Below are 15,782 nucleotides of genomic sequence, written 5' to 3'. Positions count from 1 at the left end.
GCCTCCTGGAATAGAATAGCCTATTGTATCAGAGTGCTAAGCTGGGAGACAGTTTCCTTGATCTTTCTTTCTTGGTATCACAGTGGCCACACAAAATGAGTTGAAAAAAACCCCTTAACTGTGTGATTTAAATGCTTTAAAAGCACCCATAAAGATCTTGAAGGCTATGTTCTTGTCTTCCAATTTTCACTAAGGGATACTGCTGATCTTCTCCATCTTTGCTATGGCATTTAGATTTCTCAGCTACAACTGACTGTTCTTAGATATTACAAAGACTGAAAAAAAACCCTTACAAAAACCTCTTTTTAGACCAATTTTACTATCTTTCATGTGACTACTAAATGCCAGAGAAGTAAATTCTACATGTTGCCCTTTGGTCTCTACACATCCCCTGAATGTGAGACAAACAAAATTCCCTTACTCCCAACAACACACTTGACAGTACAGAGTTCTGCACTAATTCAACATCTGTTGACAAGCTGTCTATATAAATAGACACAGAAACAAAGTGATTAATGAAACTGGGGGTACCTCCAAAGTAATCCACAATCTGTTGAAATATGACACCATACCAGTAAATATACAATTCCAATGTTCTGGTTCCTCTTGCACCCTAAAATACCTGAAATGAAAAGCAGAAATACAGTGACATGACAGTCTAGCAGCTGTCCTGAAGCTAAAAGAGACTGAAGCTGAATGAAATAAAACAAGATGTTTTTTTCTTCCCCACTGTCAGCATTGGACTATGTGTTGAATGTTTGCATTGCTCAGTAAGACCAATGGACATATCTTGAACCCATTCTGACAGCTTGGAATCAAACACTGAGCAAATTATGACATTTTGGTATTCATATGTGCCAGAAAAAAAAAAAAAAAGTTCTTGAGAAATTCTGGGACAAAGGAAGGTGAAAAGTAGAATAAATACTAGGCAGTCTGTCAACCATAGTATGTAAGAGACAGAAAAAGAACTAGAGATTAAGAAATTATCCAAAATCTCATGTGAACATTAGTACCAAGTGTTTAGTTGTTGTGTAATGGTCCCCCCGCCAAGTGTGGGGACTGCTTTTGCACCTACACAAAGTAATATTACAGTGTCAGTCTAAGGAAAATGAGGTCAAATATTCTATACTGGATGTAGTACACATGCTGGCCAGCCTAAGATTTGCAAGAAATTTCACTACTTATCACACACATCTCCCTTTAGCTAGATGCTGAGGTACATATAAAACAAAAGACAGTTTTTCAGGGGGCACAACCAAGATGCTTAACCTATTATTGCCTGTTTTATGCAAAAAATATTCTCACAGCTGGCATTTTAGATGAAGATATTTCACTGAGACAATGGTGATTGCTCTGGTGGGTCATCTTCTTTTAGCTATAAAATTTTAGTCTAACTGTGCTAATGTAGCTAAATCTGCTGGCAGTATTTGATGGAGTTGACCATCAAGTGATGCTGTTTAACATAAGATCTAATAGGGTAGATAAAGCTGCACATCTCTTTCTCTTGACCCTTTTACCCTTTTTCTAGACATGTCATTGCTTAGATTGGTGCTCCTTATTCTGGGAATATCCCCATGAATTTGAAACTCTTCATTAAGACTGGGATATGAGATGGATTTGGGAGTCAGCAGCATGCATGTGCAATAAAACTCTGCATCTTCATTACAGCATGATCAAGCTTTCCAAACACTAAAGTGTATAACTTCACACACTAAATGGAAGAGTAGCCTGGGAAAACTAACATGCCTCTAATGTTGGACTGTTCAAAGAGAAAGAGATATGGAAAAGCTGTGTCAGCTCAGGCTGGGAACTAGGCTTGGAGCAATTCTGGAAACGTGGGTAACGGCAGAAAATTCTCTAGCCAGCAGCATTTCCCTCCTGTCGCATACCCACAGCCATTTTTCCTGCCCTCAGGCCCCACTGCTTCAAAATGCTGTACCAAAAAAAAAAAAAAAGCAAGTGAATGCCATGATTGAACCTCAGGATCATAAAATCCTAACACATCTCACAGGATTCCTGCTAATTTCCCTTGGCTCGGCTCAGCTCAACTGTATATAAACCATGCACTCGAGGATTTGGCTTACTTTCTCTCAGTAATTAGGTTTCACAGGAAGGTTTTTCTTTATTTTTTGGAAACTTTTCCTCATAACTAATATAGTTTTCCTCTGTTTATTTCATGTGCTTTTCTTCTTCTCCCAAAGGACACAGGATAGTTCACTACCTTTTTTTGTTAGAATATTACATGGTAAATTCCTACCAAGGAAATAACAGCTCACAGCATATTGTTCCCTTAATAGGAAGCAATCATCCTTCACCCTATGTTTGAATGCTGAAATTAATTTATCTCACTCATTAATCCAGTGCAAGCCACCTTCTTTCTGTCTCTGTCTCATTGTAACCTACTGAACAAAGGTGACTTTCTCAAGGATGCTTTAAATAACCCGTTCTCCAGGACTTTCTTTAGGCTTGTATCCACTAAACTCATCTTTTCCATATGGTGTCATAATTTCCTACCCTTCCATCTTCGGAATGAAATGTAAGAATACTTAACAAGTAACTTGGGACAGATCATGAACTTCCACAAATATACTCATGCAGTGCTTTCATTGCTAGAGACTGTTACTTCGCATCTGGAGAGGGGAATGTGATCTATCACCCTGTATTGGGCTTGCATGGCAATATCTGGGGGCAGGGGAAGGCAGGCTACAGGGATGGCTTCTGTGAGAAGCTGCTAGAAGCTTCCCCCATGTCTGACAGGGCTGATGTCAGCTGACTCCAAGACAGACCCACCACTGCTCAAGGCTGAGACCATCAGTGACAGTGGTACCACTTCTGGGGTAACAGAGTTAAGAAGGGGAAAAAAGTTACTTCACAGGAGTAGGTTGTAGCTGGAAAACGAAGGGAGAATATGCAAGAGGAACAACTCTGCAGACACCAAGGTCAGTGCAGAAGAAGGAGGAGGAGATGCTCCAAGCACCAGAGCTGAGCTTCCGCTACAGCCCATGGTGCAGACCATGGTGAGACAGCTGTGTCCCTGCAGCCCATGGAAATCCATGGTGGAGCAGAAATCCATCTGCAGCCTGTACAGGACCCCACACCAGAGCAGGTGGATGTCTGAAGGAGGCTGTGACCCCATGGGAAGCCTGTGCTGGAGCAGCCTCCTGGCAGGACCTGAGGAAATATGGAGAGAAGCCCACACTGGAGCAGGTTTGCTGGCAGGACTTATGACCCTGAGGGACATATTCTCAGGTGCCTTTCCCAGTACACACCTGATCTGGGCTGCACAAATGGAGTGGTTGTTTATACTTGTTGTAAGTATTTTTTAAAAAAATGTGTGTTTGGGAATTTAATCTCATTTTGGAAATGGAAAAGCGTTAATGTAATTTTTGGGATTATCTTAATTACTATAGGAAAACAGCTAAAGAATAAACAAAGCAGCCTGTTATTCTCTTGTTTGCTTTACAAATAAGTGCTCTGCTTTGTAATGGCTCCTTTAAAGCTAAATGCTTCAGTACAAAATATATTGCTTAGGAAAACTTTACAGTCATCATGGCAAATATTTGACAGTACTTGTAGAACTAAAGCACAAATACCATTATTTATTTTATTGTTTATAAACTGTGAAGGTTTGGTCAGTAGAGCTGGGAGTCTTTTTATTTTGATATTAGACAGGAGCAAAAACTGAGAGAAAGGTGGGCCTGTAAAGACATAGGAACATCCTTGACCAAACATTCATTGGTTGTCATCAAATTATTTTTTGATTGTATACATTAAAGTCAACACACGTGCAAGTCTATATGTATACATGATGCATTTATATCCAAGTCTTTTTTTATCTGTGTGCTCCTTTGTTTCAAATTTGCAAGTCATATAAAAAGAGCTTAGCTTATAAAAACAATTGAAACTTCCAGCAGTGAATTAAAATAGCAGGAATTTTTGTTTGTTTTCCTTAATCTCAAATTGGTGTGAGGTGCACAGTTGCTGCTTGTGTCAGTGTAATAACACTGACTGCCAAGTTACATTTTCAATAGCAAATAGATTGAAGTAGTCAGGATTTTCAGGATCATCTGCAGTTAAAAAAACTCCATATGTTAGGTAGCTTACAGGGAAACCATTAGTAGCAAATCCCACAGGCACCCTGCTGTCAGAGGTCCATACATGTCACAGAAGCAAATACATTCTCTCACTACAGTTTGGATTTATTAACCCAGAAGTTCAGAGCTCCACAACATGAAACTCCTGTGTGTCCGCAGCCAGATTTTTCACCTGTGATTCCTCTTCTCCCGGGTCAGAACATACACAAAATTACTGCCACATCCCTTCTTCCAGGTGGACTAACTTGCCAGCTGCTGGTAGCCAGCTGTGAGACAACCAGTTTTTACAGTGGACATTCCCCAAACCATCAAAATGAACTAAGAAGATGGAAAAATTCAGGCACTCACTGAATTACCAGTCTTACTATCACCAACTGCCAATTTACACTGGGATGGGGGAGAAAAGAGAGGTTTTAATAGAGGAAATGAATGATATTTGGCAAATTAAATAGGGGGCAGTTTTTTCTTCAGATAATATTTTTTTCTAAATATCTGCTTATATGTTTTAGAGTATATTTTTAATATAAGGGTAATTTATCCTCTATAGGCAGTGAGAATAAATGAATTAAAAGAGTTTGCTCAGCCCTCCTTGTCCGCAATAAATGTATGCATAGTTCTGTAATACTATTCTGGGTCTGCAGTCTGTAGTTACAATTTCCATTCTGCCACCCTACCAGCAAAATGGGGCCTCTCATTTATCTACATCAGATCATGGTTTGCACTTGATAGATCAACTTCAAATAAAATGTAGGAAATTCACCTTATAACATAAATGTATCTTGTATTCAGCACCTGCCTTCATTATGGTGCATTCTGTAGCAGCTGCCTGTAAAGATTACATTGTATAGAAAAAGAGACTTTTAAGCCATCAAAGAGAGAATTGAATTCAATCCTTTAAGAGGCCAATGAGAGCATGAAACCTGGTCATTTTCAATAGCTGAATTACAACACCTTTCAGGTATTACACTTGCCACTGAACATCCTTTTTAATTTCTGCATTGTTATGTTCACACTTTCTGCTTCACTAAGGTATTTTCTTCCCCTAGCTTAGTATAAGAAAGCCAGAACCACCATCATTACCTCTGTCACCACTACCACCACCACCAAAAGATGGGATAATTTGACAGCAAAAGCTGCTATATCAAGTACACACAATTTACTATCCTGAAGTGAACAGATAAAATGTATTCTCCATCTGTCTCATGTATGGTAGCTTACAGTGTGTGGGTAGGTTCAACATTCAGACCAAATGCCTTTCTTCTAGTCACCAGGACCACAAAGACTGATGCTTCATAACAAACGTTTTCCCTATAAATGTGATAATGAAATATCTTGTCTTCCAGAAATACACACTTTTGGATTTGAGGTTATATTAAGCACTGATCAGAGCGGGTCAATGAATTTCACATTTCTGATTTTTACTGCCTATGGTGATCTTGTAAATAAGTGTAAATATTTTTAAATGTTTACACACAGCTATTGCAAAACCTATGGGGAGCACATGTCATGGCAAAAGTAGCAGTTTATGGTGCTGGGAGAATGAGATCCTGTTGCCAACTAAGAGCTTCTAATGGGCACAGGTAAGACATTTTGTTCTAACATGTCTGTGCTGTCCTGTATGAGCATGAGTAACTGTCAGCTAAATGCTGCCAAAACCTTTGGGATAAGAGTCCTGAGGCCAGTGGTGACTGTGTCTCACTGCCATCACCCAGCCCAACGCCCTCGTCCACATTCATAGAGACCCAGTCAGTATTTCCACAGAGAGTGGCAGCCTCTGCAATTCCTTGCTACTTCCCCTTTGAGAGCACTTAGATCTTTATCTGTTTCTCAGAGGGAATGTAAGCCCAGCTGATGCTATGAGTATTCAGAATTTCCCTTTAGCTGTTGTCAATCCCTTTCTCAAGCAGCGAAGGAATGGATCCTCAGGCTCTCTCCCATGAGATTGTGGCCAGCCAGGAAGCCAGTGTAAAAAGTTTAGAGCTTACTATTACACATAGCAATCAAATGCTAAGTGCTTAATGGAACTGCAAGGGGAAAAGTATTTTATCTGTGAATAACAAAGCCCACATTTAATCATACCTGTGTAAATCTGCAGGATCCCTTCTGAGTCTGACAGGACAGCCCTAGAATTACCTCATTTAGCAGAGCCCCACATAAGAAATGGGGTGCATGCTCAGGAGGACAGTGTCTCTATCTAAAGGTTAAGATATACAAAAATATTTCAGGAGCTTGAAGAAGAAAATTAGTGTGTGAACATGAAAACCTGAGGAAGGAATGATGAAATTAATTACCAGACTAGAGGAAAAACGAAGAAGCATGAAGAAAAACAATTAGTAGTCGAAAATGCTCTTGAGTCCAGTAACCTTGGAGAATGCATTGAGCTAGTAGTTGCTGCCACTTTAGGCAATTATTTGATATCATATAAATCTTTTTTTCAAACAAAGACAGAATTGTTTATGTTTTAGAAAGCAGCCATCAATAGTGAAATTAAATATCTGAACAAATGCAGGAGCATGTTCTAATAAAACATGAAGGAAGTAATCAGGGAAGATTATCCGTCTTGTCAGTGCAATATTTAGCAGTGATAAAAAAGAAACTTGTTGCCAAAGTACTTTCCTTTTTGCAAGCTGATCCTATATAGTATAATATTAAATGGCAGAGACTCATAAAGAGTTTTTATTCTTCTCTGCAGCACAGAGCTGAAGACACGCACAAAACTGAGATTTATATTAGATTACTAAAATGGTTACTCTTAATGCCAAACCAGGGCATCCTGGGATCGGCAATAACTTCCCATGATTGCTCAGAGCAGCCTATAGTCATGCAGTTGACCTGAACTGGAGTCTGATGAGTTGCAGAGAAGCAAGGCTTTGCACCCTGGACTAAGGGAAAGCATCACTTGACCAGCCCAGGACAAAAATTCAGCACCCACTTGCAGCCCACAGATCTTTTCTTTCCCTGTCCCCAGGGAAAAACGAAATTATGGCAGGGCCCACCTATAAAATGTTGCCTCTGTCTGGATGTCCCTGGTGCAAATTCCCAGGCAGAGAGCCAAAAAGGTGGTCACTGCTTGTAATTGCAACCTTACACTGTACCTTGGCTACAAATAACACCCTGCTGCAGAATACAGCCTTGCCTGCTACTGTCGCTCAGCAGATGGAGTAGCCGCTAAGCTTAGCTTGCAGGCTTGAGAAATGGATGTTTTGTTTTATAAGCAAAATCATGTGCAGATGAACTGAGGATCACCTACAGATCACAGAAATAAAATCTATTACTTAGCAATTTTTTAGGTCAACATACTACATGTCACTCTCTTCTCTCATCTCTTTTCTGGTTATTTTATTCTAGTAACTTGTTTGCTTGCTTTTCTGCTGCACTCCAGAGCTTAATTTTAGCAACTGAAGTTGGTGGGTCTTGCTCAGAAAGCCTCCCAAATTTACAATTGCTCATCTTTGATGAGATGGCTTAAGAGAGATAGTACAATATATTTGCTTATAATTTCACATGGTTTTCCTGTGCTTTTATTGTAAGTGGGATTTGTATCAAAAGCCCAAAAATAAACCATAGAAGCTTGTGTCAAAGCTTTACTGTGAAGCTTTGATGCAAACATCTGCTTCTCAATACATTCTTCCTGAAATTTTAGAAGGGTAATTTTAACAGCTTCAGATAGTGCATACTTTGTACTAAATTCTAATGGCTTTGTACACCCAAGCTGCTACCATGAGGTGGTAACCATTTTAGTTACCATCTCCACACCTCTAGGCCCATTATAGACCTGTTGGAACTTCTAGGCAGGGCCCTAAATCCCTGAAATACCAACAGAACAATTATTCTGATATGAGACCTTCAGATTTAATATAATATTACAGTTAATATAATATTAACTGTTAATATAATTATTAGTGATCTGCATGAGTGAATTTTTAATTTGTATGAAGAAAGCTGTCTTTGTGTCTATTTGCTTTTTTGTTTTAAATTAACATTTTCCCAAAGTTGACAAGAACATTAAAATTGCTTATCATGAGCCAAATTTCCGTGATTAAGGAAAAAAAAAATTAAGTACAGCCAGAGAGAGCTTTGTGCGTACTGGGTAGATACCCACAGAGGGAGTGAAAGACGTCATTATTTGGTAATCTTAAAAGTACAGAGCAGGTTGCCTTCTGAGTGTAGTCATTGCAATTTATGATTTCTGCCATACTATATATTGATTTCTCTATCTTAAGAATCAGCACCTTTCCCTGTTGATTGAATTCTAATTATTCACTCCATAGTTACATTGATTTTAACAGTCTTCTGGACAATTTTGGACCAAGCTGGTTTCAAATTACACAAGATGAATTCATTATGACTATTGACATGCAAACTTTCATTCTCAAGCTACTTGAAAAAGAAACAAACTGCTTTTTCTCCCTTCTGCACAGGCCAAACTTGTGTCACACTCACTTGTACTGTAGCAGTCAGCTGGCCTTAGCCTGTACCTTATGTCAACTCTGGGGAGAAAAGGCAGAAAAAAAATAGTTAATTTTGTTCGTATAGACCCAATGACAAGTATGTCTATACTGGATGGTGATTAAATTAACTGTATTTTTCATTTCATCAAAGACCAGAAAATCTTCTACCTGCAGGTTACATCCAGGTGTTGCTTGGGTGTTATGGGCCTACCTTTACTCCCTGAAGTCATGAGGGATGGATGATGGGCACCAAGGTGCCTGTTTCAGCCACCTGGATTGTCCCAAACCTCTCTCCCTGCTCCCAGGGTCACTCCCTCAGTGAAGTGTACCCCTGCCTGTCTGATGCACATACAGGAATGGGAATTTGCATAAATCAATACTACAGCCTGACTGTTTTGTAATTAAGTATAAGGAATCCTTTTTGGCCTCATGGTTTTATTTCCACTTACCTTGGGCAATGACTGCCTCCTCTTTTGAGTTATTGCTATATAAAGGAATATTCAATATTCAGTCAGGTTGAAAGCTACTGATTACATTAATCAGCTTTAATAAGATATGTTATTAGATCTTATTTTCTTGAATTATCTATAGATCTAATATATGATCAGTGGCAGCCTTTAAATATTTCCAAGTCAATATTTCCAGAGATTTATTCATTCAAAAGGGCCTAGAAGTGTTTTACAATTGAAGATTCAGATTCTACTTGCCAGCTTTATTTAGCTTTCACTTTCTTTCTTCTAATGTTCATTAATTTGGGTCCAGAAGTTATGGTGCCAAAAATGGTTGAAGCAGTACGACGTCGAATAATAGAATCATTTAAGTTGGAAAAAACCTTTAAAATCATCAAGTCAAACAGTTAACCCACCACTGCCAAGTCCAGCATTAAACCATATCCCTAAGCACCTTATTTATAAGACTTCTAAATACCTTCAGAGATCTCAGTCCCTTAACAGTTTGTTCCAGTGCTTGGTAAATCTTCCATCGAAAAAATGTTCCTAAGATCCAGTCTAAAACTTTCTTGATGTGACTGGAGGCCATTTCCTCTTGTCCCATTTCATGTTACCTGGGAGAAAAGCCTGCCCTCACTTAACTACAACCTTCTTTCTGGTAGTTGTAGAGAGCAGTAAGATCTTCCCCCATCCTCTTTTCCTCCAGGCTACACAACCCAGCTCCCTCAGCCACTCCTTGTAAGACTGGGGCTCCAGACCCTTCACCAGTTCCCTTGCCCTTCTCTGGATATCCTTCAGCCCCTCAATGTCTTTCTTGTTGAGAGGATTGAACAGAATTCAACATGTGGTCGAACCAGTGCTGAATACAGGGGAGACAATCACTGCCCTGGTCCTGCTGGACACATTATTTCTGATAGATGCCAGTGCATTTCTTGGCATCAGCACAGCCAAAGCAGTGCTGGCTCATTTTCAGCTGGAGGTTGATCAGCACCCCCAGGGCTTTTTACTTCAGACAATTTTCCAAGTACTCTTTCCCCAGCCTGCATCTCTGCATGGCGTTGTTGTGACCCAAGTGCAGGACCCAACATTTTGCTTTTTCAACCTGATACAATTGGCCTCAGCCCGTCAATCCAGCCTGTTCAGATCCCTCTGTAGACCCTTCCTGCCCTCCAGCACATCAGCACTCCCACCCAACTTGGTGCTTTCTGTGAACTCACTGATGGTTATTAAGCAGCCCCAGCTCCAATACTGAGCCCTGGAGATCACCACTTGTGACTGGTCACCAACTGGGTTTAACTCTGTTTATCACCACTCTGACCTAGCCATTCAGGTGGCTTTTTTTACTCACTGAAGCATTCCTCATCCAAGCCATGAACAACCATTTTCGCCAGAAAAATGCTGTGGGAAATAGTGTAAAGGCTTCACCAAAGTTGTAGGTAGACAACTTCTGCAGCGTTCCTCTCATCCACTAAGTGGGTCACCCTGTCCTACAAAGAGACCAAGTCAGCCACAGTCTGCAAGTCTAGACTATATCTGATGTTTTTATTTTTATATCTAAGCTAACAGGGGCACTATTAATATAGAGTCCTATCCATGCATGTGTTCAAGCTCACTTTGGGATAAGACATGGATATGGCCCTGTCTGCTTGCACCATCATCATACCCATGGAAGGGAGGAGGGGTATGCAGAACCCAGCCAAGTTGTGCCCCCACAGCTCTGATCTTGTGCCCTTTGGATCTTTAATCCAAAGGGATTCAACTCCTGCCCTGAGCTTGCTTCCCTTCTGAGATGGAGTTTTACCTGCTCTCTGCTGGAAGAAATGTGACTCTGGAGTACAATTTTCAGTGTAAATGGTAGAATTATGAGTGCTTTGGAGCAAAGAGAAATTAATGGAGAAAATTAAATCAGATGATGATTTTACAGTATGCATCTATTGTGCATTCAAAAAGCACCCACTTCACTACATGTACCCATTCTAGAAGTAGCATACAGAAGTTTTACTGCAATGACACGCTGTTTTCTTTTCTAATGAGGAAATGAACAATGAGTTATCCTCCTTTAACCTTGCATGTAGAAAATAAGTCCAGCAGGCAGGAGAGTTTGATGATTTAAGATGTTATTTTCTAAAGTATAAAGCTTCCTGTGGAGATGAACTTTCTTACAATCTCTGACAAACTATCTGGTGATTACTGTGATAAGAGTAGTAAATGATCTAAAAATATGTACATTGTCTTTTGAAGTAGAAAGGAAGTTTTACATGAGTTCTTTAAATCTCAGAGCAGAGCCGTTTGTTCTCTGTTAGGATAAACACATCATGTTAGGGTTTACCCTGAGCAGCCTAGCAGAAAATAATCTGCATAAATAGATGAAATTTTACCAAACAGTGAATAAAAGATTCAAACAGAAAATTTATTTTCTTTTGTTTCTAAGAGGTGTAAAAAGAACAAAATTACCGGGCTATTTCTTTTCCCTTAAAATCTTTTTATAGATAATGGTGAACAGATGATTCTGTCAAACTTAACTTGCGATGAATTCAGGACAAGATAATATCATCATCCATCTTCTTGATGAGCCTCATCATTTTATCTTCAGTCTGAATCCTGGAGAAAACTTAACAAGCTCTACACATCTCTTCATTTAAAAATTATGGTTGAAGGAGAGAAAATGTTTAAGGTCAAGCTTCTAAGCTACCATCTGGAGCTCATTTAACAATTGCCAAGAACATCTGCCACCACTGCACATGCTTAAGACAAAACTTAGCCAACATCACCTTTTCTTTTAAGGACAAAATCTTAGAGTCACATGAGCATTGACTGAGATGCCGTTCTGCCAGCAGTCAGAATTTAGCACAAATTTAGTGGTTTGACAATCCAATGGACCTTTTAATAGATAAGGACAGTTCTGTAGTTCACAACGCAGAGTTCACCACCTAAAAGCCTGGTTTCACAAACAGGAGTGTCACTTACAACTTTGCAAGACACATCAAAAATGTTGGGGGTAGGGTGGGGTAGAGAGGTATCCCCTGACTGATGAGGGCTGAAATGCAGTTGTGGGGTAGTAAAACAAAACTCCCATAGTTCCCATTTTTGAAGACCCCCCTCTGCTTGGCTCTCAGGTTGCTGAAGGCAGTATTTTTTGAAAGTGTAAGTGCAATATGAATGCAGACACTTAAGAGCTAAATAAAACACGTCCTTAGAGATGGGTATAATATTCTCTAAACTTTTATAACTAAATGGAAAGACATAAAAATCTGAAAAACGTGGCATACAAGGTCTTATTTCTCAGATAAAGCTCTGTGTCTTTATTCATATTTCAAGATATAGCAAATCCCACTGGCTATTAATTCCTTACATTGGGGAAGATGTCTTAAAAATTTAGAGTCTTAAAAATAGTGTAAGGATGCTATTCTTTACTCACATGCATGAATTCTTAATAGCAAGAAGTAGATAGGAGATGAAGACCTGTATAACTAAACACAAGAGAAATGGTTTGGGGTTTGGCTTTTTTGTCACAGCTTGTATGGAAATTATCTCCTCTAAATGATGGACATGACATATAAAATGCCTATTAAGATATGATGAAAATTTCAACTAGAAGGAGACATTTTACATGGTTGCATCATTAGTTTGATGCTTTGACCAGACAGGGCAGACTGTTTCAGACATGCTTAGTGTATCAAATTTCTGTAGTTTGGTAAATGGCATGCATTGGATTATTTTCATAGGTGAAAAAAATAGTACAATATACTAAGTATTTAGTGATTTGTCAGAACTATGTAATAACCACTGTGTGCAATTCAAGGTAATGCATATGTATATTAATAGGTATAATGAATAATTTCATTCAATTTATAGCAAAATGAATCTGTATTTTAATGGTGCCTGGAAAGCAGAGAAAACTGAAGTGATTGAAAGACTGAATGTGAGTAAAAATTCCTCCATTGATTACAGATCAATTTACCTTTGAAACTGGAAAACAGGAGCTATGCTTCATGTCTTTTTCTATATGAGTTTTTAAATTATGCTACATTTTGTATTTTAACAGATGGCACAATTTAATCCTTATCAGAAGGACAGGAATTATGTAGAAACTGGTAGTGTTTGTCTCATGGTGTAGAGAAGATTAATGGGAAGCACAATATTTTGGGATTTTTTATTATAGCTAAATATAGGTCTCCTAAAAATTATCATCAAATTGGGTTTTTTACAGAATTTTTCTCTTTGTGTGAAAATGAAGAGAACAATGCCTGCAGCCAAACCTCCAATCTAGTAACTATTAACTTTCCAAAATTCAGAGCACCATTATCAAATCCGTGACACAAACAACATTGTATGTGATCTCCACTCAGGCTTATCTTGCCAGCTCTATTCAAGAATTTTAACTGGCAGAGGAACCTGTCACTTTGAATGTGGTTTTACATATTTTTCTTGATGCCTAGAATTTTTTTATCTTTAGTAGGCCCTAAATGTTTTCTTCGCTTTTGAAATGCCTCTAGTCTGAACAGTCTGCTCACAGCTGAAACAGAATTTGTAAGCAGGCTGGCATTCATGGTGTGACACTTTCTCACCTGATCCAGATTAATTTAGACTGCCACTGAATCCTCAGTCTGCTGAATCTCCCTGGAGTAATTTTTGTACATTATGAAAATTTAAAAAGAACTTCTGCTTTTAAGAATGAATTGACAAGTGAAAAAGTGATAGTTCACAGAATACCCACAGATGTAAAGCAAAATATCTCCAAAACCTTAATTACAGTACAAGGATAAGAATGCTGAGATTGGTGGTAAACTACATTTATAAGAGCAAACATTGAAAAGTTAAGGAAGTCTGGAAGTTTAGATCGACAGGCAAAGTATACAGGATTTTTTGGTACATTTTGCTTACTTCAAAATAGGGGAAAAAAAAGTTTTTTGCTTAGCGTGGAGCCAAAGAAAGATGAATTTGAGTAGAAACGTGCATGGGAGTTGTGTATAAGAATTCAGTCTCATTCTTTTCCATAGAATTGGAGATTTTTATTGGGCAATTTGAGATATTAATTTTTATTTTGTAAATAATGCCATAACTCTAAATTGTGGGAAAGGCTAAAGCTATGCTTTGATTATTTGTTTGCAGTTAGTAATCATATGTATTTGCTTCCCATATTTGCTAAGCTCTATTTTTGTGTGTTGTTGAAGCCATGTAAAAAATTAGAATGGTTTACTATGTTAATGCCTGTCTTTGTGGTGCTTTAAATCCATTGGCAATGAAACATCATGCAGCCTCTCATTCATTCCCTCCTACCCTGGTGAGGTGAGGAGGAGATTCAGAAAAAGGTAAAGCCCACAGGCTTAGATAAGAACAGTTTAATAATTGATATAAATTAAAATAGAACAAAACCAGCAATTGTAGTGAGGAGAGAGAAACAAGTGACACATATTACAGTTGCCCACCACCCACTGACCAATGCCTGGCCTGTCCCCCAGCAGCAATCAGCCTCACTGCCACCCCCTTCTTCAGTTTAGGTACCAAGAAAAATGTCCTACAGTGTGAAGTATCCCCTTGGCCAGTGCAGGTCACCTGTTCTGCCCATGCTCCTCCCATCTTCTTGCACACCTGCTCACTGGCAGAGGCTGGAAAACAGAACAGTCCTTGACTAAGGGGAAGCACTGCTTAGCAACAACTAAGCCATCAGTGTTTGGTCAAGGTTATTCTCATACTGAATCCATAACACATCACTAGGAGGAAAGCTGACTCTAGTCCAGACAAAACCAGGACAGTCAAGTAACAGCCAGTGTAAAGCTGCTGCACAAAACCGTTTTTGTCTCTCAGCAAAACAGGGATGAAAATACTGTTTAGAGTCTATCTCAATGCAGTATGGTGCTCCTTAATTGTGTCCTATCAAGCAGGCACGCAAACACTGGAAATCACTGAAGAAGAGTGGGGAAAAGAAAGGAAAAAAAAAAAGAGCAGGACAATTTGGAATTAAATCATTTTGGCAGGTGAGGGAACTTTCAGCCTGGGTCAAACTAATATCAGTTGAATGATTTGGAAAGAAAATCCTCACATGGCAAATATTTTCCCTTTGCTATTATCAAAGATATTTATAGGTTTTAATAAGTGCAAAGACTCCCATTCAGCATCTAATTCAGCATTCTCTGTCGTGGTAACAATGCTGATAATGCCATAAATAAATACAGTGCTTTGGAGCTACTCAAATGATGAAATCTTTTTTCATTCTTCCTTTTGCTAGCCCAGCTACATCTCTTGGTGCCACAAAAGGTAGGCAGACTTTTGAAGAAGTATTATACAGATTGAGTTGGGAGATGAAAAGTCATGTCACATATACCCTCCTGGCTCCCAGCTGCTGAAAGCTGATGTTCCAAGGTATTTCCCTCCATCATTAGAAAGGGGCTATTATGGAGATAACATGGGTTGTGGTGAGGTTCAGTTGACCTGGAGGAGAAAATGCATGGAAAAGGGACCAGGGAGAAATGGGCAAGGAGGAAAATGTTCAAAGAAAATTATTGCAAGACATAGGAGAAAATAGAAAAATGAGAGACTAAAAAGTAGGTTAAAGAGTATAAGGAAAAGGGTTGGGAGGGAGGGAAGAGAAAGGGAAGGAAGTATTGAAGATTAATTTGAGAAGTTTGCTGACATTCTCAAAAAATGTGTAGTATCAGGAATTCCCCAGAACTTCCCAACTCTACAAACAGGAGAAGACAGGCAATGGCTGAAAAAGCCGGTCTTATTTTAATTAAATGTTTATTTAAGTGTAACATATTTAAGAATTATAATTGGTTTCCCCCAGC

At 38.9% G+C, this 15,782-nt stretch overlaps 1 protein-coding gene and 1 long non-coding RNA gene across 4 annotated transcripts in view; one reads left to right on the top strand and one right to left on the bottom strand.

Annotated features, from left to right (window-relative positions):
• Window positions 1-8,778, bottom strand: part of CHST9 (carbohydrate sulfotransferase 9) — a 101,698-nt gene extending 92,920 nt beyond the window's left edge. For both annotated transcript variants that reach the window (XM_068190108.1, XM_068190127.1), the window contains exons 1-2: window positions 8,714-8,778; window positions 8,538-8,584 (exon numbers count right to left, since the gene is read on the bottom strand). The gene's annotated coding sequence lies outside the window, so the exon portion shown is untranslated. The remainder of the gene's footprint in view (window positions 1-8,537; window positions 8,585-8,713) is intronic.
• On the top strand, window positions 2,714-13,849 carry LOC137473980 (uncharacterized). 2 transcript variants are annotated; one of them, XR_010999091.1, is made up of 3 exons: window positions 2,714-3,308; window positions 5,571-5,674; window positions 13,040-13,849. It is a non-coding gene; the product is annotated as an uncharacterized lncRNA (long non-coding RNA). The 2 variants fall into 2 exon arrangements; XR_010999095.1 differs by lacking the exon at window positions 13,040-13,849 and adding an exon at window positions 9,701-9,860.
• Window positions 13,850-15,782: the final 1,933 nt, after the last annotated feature.

This window comes from Anomalospiza imberbis, chromosome 1 (assembly GCF_031753505.1).
Source record: "Anomalospiza imberbis isolate Cuckoo-Finch-1a 21T00152 chromosome 1, ASM3175350v1, whole genome shotgun sequence".
Taxonomy (NCBI): domain Eukaryota; kingdom Metazoa; phylum Chordata; class Aves; order Passeriformes; family Viduidae; genus Anomalospiza; species Anomalospiza imberbis.
The sequence above is the reverse complement of the archived record's forward strand: the minus strand, read 5'-3'. Positions and strand labels throughout refer to the sequence as shown.